Below are 4,517 nucleotides of genomic sequence, written 5' to 3' on the forward strand. Positions count from 1 at the left end.
CCGCCCCCTTGGCAACCACAAGTTTGTAAGTTTGCATTCTATGTCTATGAGTCTGTTTCTGTTTTGTATTTATATTCTTTTTTTTTTTAGATTCCACATATGAGCTATCTCATATGGTATTTTTCTTTCTCTTTCTGGCTTAGTTCACTTAGAATGACATTCTCCAGGGACATCCATATTGCTGCAGATGGCATTATGTTGTCATTTTTATGGCTGAATAGTATTCCATTGTATAAATACACCAAGGCTGCCCACTATCACCACTCCTATTCAACACAGTCTTGGAAGTCCTAGCCACAGCAATCAGGCAAAAGAGAGAAATAAAAGGGATCCAAATTGGAAAAGAAGAGGTAGAAGTGTCACTATATGCCGATGACATGATACTATATATAGAAAACCCTAAAAGGTCCACACAAAAACTACTAGAACTAATCGAAGAATCCAGCAAGGTAGCAGGTTACAAGATTAATGATCAAAACTCAGTTGCATTTCTTTACACTAACGATGAATCAACAAAAAAAGAAATTAAAGAAATAATCCTGTTTGAAATAACACCCAAAATAATAAAATACCTAGGAATAAATCTAACCAAGGAGGTGAAAGACTTATACATGGAAAACTATAAACCATTGATGAAGGAAATTAAAGAAGACTTTAAAAAATGGAAAAATAACCCATGCTCCTGGATTGGAAGAATCAATATTTTTGAAATGGTCACACTGCCCAAGGCAATCTACAGATTTAATGCAATCCCTATCAAATTACCCAGGACATATTTCACAGAACTAGAACAAATCATAATAAAATTTATATGGAACCACAAAAGACCTAGAATTGCCAAAGCATTACTGAAGAAAAAGGAAGAGGCTGGAGGAATAACTCTCCCAGACTCAGGCAGTACTATAGAGGTACAGTCATCAACATCATGGTATTGGTACAAAAACAGACATATAGACCAATGGAACAGAATAGAGAGCCCAGAAATGAACCCACAAACTTTTGGTCAACTAATCTTCGACAAAGGAGGCAAGAATATACAATGGAATAAAGACAGTCTCTTCAGCAAATGGTGTTGGGAAAACTGGACAGCAGGATGTAAACCAATGAGGAAAAACTATTTGAATGATGGTGGATTTCTGTCATGACTAATGAAAGTTAGAAGTGATGCAAAATTTTTCAAGTGCTGAAAGAAAAGAAATTTCAATTCAGAATTTTATATCCAATAAAAATCACATTCAGAAGTGAGGGTGAAAAATTAATATATTCTCAGATGAAAAAAATATAAGGGAATTTTCCATCAGCAGAACTACTCTAAAAGAAGAGTTTTTTAAACAGAAAGGAAATGATAAAAGAAGTCATCTTAGAATATAAGGAAGAAAGAAAACACATGATAAGCAAAATATGGATAAATACAATAGACGTTCCTTTACCTATTGAGTTTTCTAAATCATGTTTGATAGTTGAAGCCAAATATATAATACTGTCATTGTGGTTGTAAATGTATTTGAGGAATATTTACAATAATTATATTAAAAACACTAGTGGGTAAAGGGAGATCAGTTTTCTTTATTTCAGTTGAACTGGTAAAATGATGACACTAGTAAGCTGTGTAAGTAATGTATATATTCTATAATGCATCATGCAACCCCCTAAACAAGATATAAAAAGAAATACACTCACAAACACTGTAAATATATAAAAAGTGGCAATCTAAACCATTGTTTAACCTACAGCAAGCTAGGAAAAAGAAAACAGGGAAACAAAATACAGAAGGTACAAGTAGAAAACAAAAATAAATAAATAAAATGCAGACTTGAACCCTAAAATATCAATAATTACATTAAGTGCAAATGACCTAAATATACCAACTAAAAGACTGAGATTGATAGAGCACGTTAAAACATTACTCAACAATATGGTATCTACAAAATACTCAATCCAACAGTATAGGTAGGTTAAAAGTAAAGAGGTGGGAAAAGATATATTATGCAAACATTCAGTAAAAGAAAGCAGGAGTTATTATATTAATATCAGATAAAGTAGTCATTAGAACAAAGAAAATTATCAGAGACAGAAGAGGACATTATATAAGTCAGTCCACCAAGAAAATATAAAAAATCATAAATGTGTATGCACCAGATGCCAGAGCTGTCAATCACAAATATGTGAAACACAAACTGATAGAATTAAAAAGAATAGAAAAACTCACAACTGTAGATGGGAACATCAAATCCCTCTCTCAACAACTGATAGGACAAAAAACAGCAAGGATATGGAAGAACTCAGCAAGATCTTTATTAGCAGAATCAAATTGACATTTATAGAACATGCCACCCCAAAACAGCTGAATTATACATTCCTTTTATGTGTCCATGGAACATAAACCAAAATAGATCGTATCTAGGGCCATAAAACAAGCCTCAACAAATTTTTTAAAAATTTAAATTATATAACATGTGTTCTCTACATGGAATGTAAAATGAAATCAATGGGATCAAACTAAAAACCAATAATAAAAAGAAAGCAGAAAATTTCTAAACGCTTAGAAGCTAATTGACACACATCTAAATAATACAAAGGTCCAAGAGGACTCTCAAGGGAAATTTTTAAAAATTCACTTAACTGAATGAAAGTGAAAGTGCAGAACATATAATTTGTGAGGCACAGCTAAAGCAGTGCCGAGAAGGGAACTTATAGCACTAAACACATACATTAGAGAAGAGGAAAAGTCTCAAATCAATGATCTAAGCTTTCATCTGAAGATGAAAAAAATTAAAAATTAACAAAAAGAAAAGAAAAATAGCATAAAGCAAGCAGAGGAGTAATAGAGATAAGAGCAGAAATCAATGACATTGAAAATAGAAACAATAGAAAAAAAATCAATGAAGTGAAGATCTGATTCTCTGAAAAAAATTAATAAAATTGGCAATCCTCTAGCAAGACTAACAAAGTGAAAAAAAGGACACAAATTAGTAATACAGGGATGAAACAGAGATATCATCACAGACCCTGCAGACATCAGAGATAATTAGGAAATACCACAGACAAACCTATATACATAAATTTGATAATTAAGATAAAATGTACCAATTCCTGAGAAAACTCAAGTTACTAAAACTCACCTAATGTGAAATAGATCATTTAAATAGCCATATAACTATTATGAATACGGAACTTGTAATTTTAAAATTCTCCCAAATAGAAATCCCTAGGCCCAAGTGGTTTCCCTGGAGAATTCCACCAAACGTTAAAGAAGAATTAACAATTCTACACAATCTCTTTGCTGTGGTCTCAATACTTGTGTCTCCCAAACTTCAAATGTTCGCATCCTAATACCCTGCATGATGGTGTTGGGAGGCGGGGCCTTTGGAATGAGATTAGGTTATAGGGTGGAGCCCTCATAAAAGACATCAGTACTCTTGTAAAAGAGATCCCATGGAGCTTCCTAGCCCCTTCCATCCTGTGAGGATACAGGCAGAGGTCTGCAACCAGAAGAGAGTGCTCACCCAGCCGTACTGGAACCCTGATCCCAGACTTCAGCCTCCAGAACTGTGAGAAATAAATTTCTGTTGTTTATCAGCCACCCAGTCTGTGGAGTTTTGTTACAGCAGCCCAAATGGACTAAGACAGCCCTACAGAAAATAGAAGATGAGGATATATGTGCTACTTCATTTCATGAAGCTAGTGTTACCCTCATATCAAGACAACAATAAAAGACAATTACAGACCAATATCCCTCATGACTATAGATATTAAAATGTTTAACAGGATATTAGCAAACTGGATTCAGCAGCATATGAGAAGACTTATGCACCTCAAACAAGAGTGTTTGGACCTCAAACAAGAATGTTTTATTCCAGGCATACAAAGTTGGTTCCATATTTGAAAATCATTCAGTATCATCCTCTATATTAACAGATTAAAGAATATCACAAGATCATATCAATTGATGGAGGAAAAGCATTCAACATCCATTCATGATAAAAATTGAAAAAAACAGGACTAGAGAGGAATTTATTCAACTTGATAAAGCACATTTACAGAAACCCTACAGCTAACTTTATGCTTGACAGTGAAAGATTGAATGCTTTTCCCGTAAGATTACAAACTAGACAAGGATGTCTGCTCTTACCATTCTTATTCAACAAAACATATTCAGGACATATATGTTAAAAACTACAAAATTCTTAGAAATCAAAGATCTAAATAAATAAGAAGACATACGGTGTTCATGAATTGTAAGACTCAACACAGTAAAGATGTAAATTCTCCCCAAACTGACATACAGGTTTAATGCACTTAATATGTCTAAAAGTAGGAGACTGGTGAGCTGCTCAGGCATAAACTCTGAGGAAACAATATTTGGTTGAGATCATTGTAGTTTTGAGTATGAAGCACAGCTTTGCGAGACCAGAACTTTTAATCCTAGTGTAGTAAAGATTCAATAAAGTCCTGTTTTATTATACATTGGCTAAAGGCTTCGGGGCTACTCTACAAATCACATGGCACTAATAATC

Source organism: Camelus bactrianus, chromosome 4 (assembly GCF_048773025.1).
Source record: "Camelus bactrianus isolate YW-2024 breed Bactrian camel chromosome 4, ASM4877302v1, whole genome shotgun sequence".
Lineage (NCBI taxonomy): Eukaryota > Metazoa > Chordata > Mammalia > Artiodactyla > Camelidae > Camelus > Camelus bactrianus.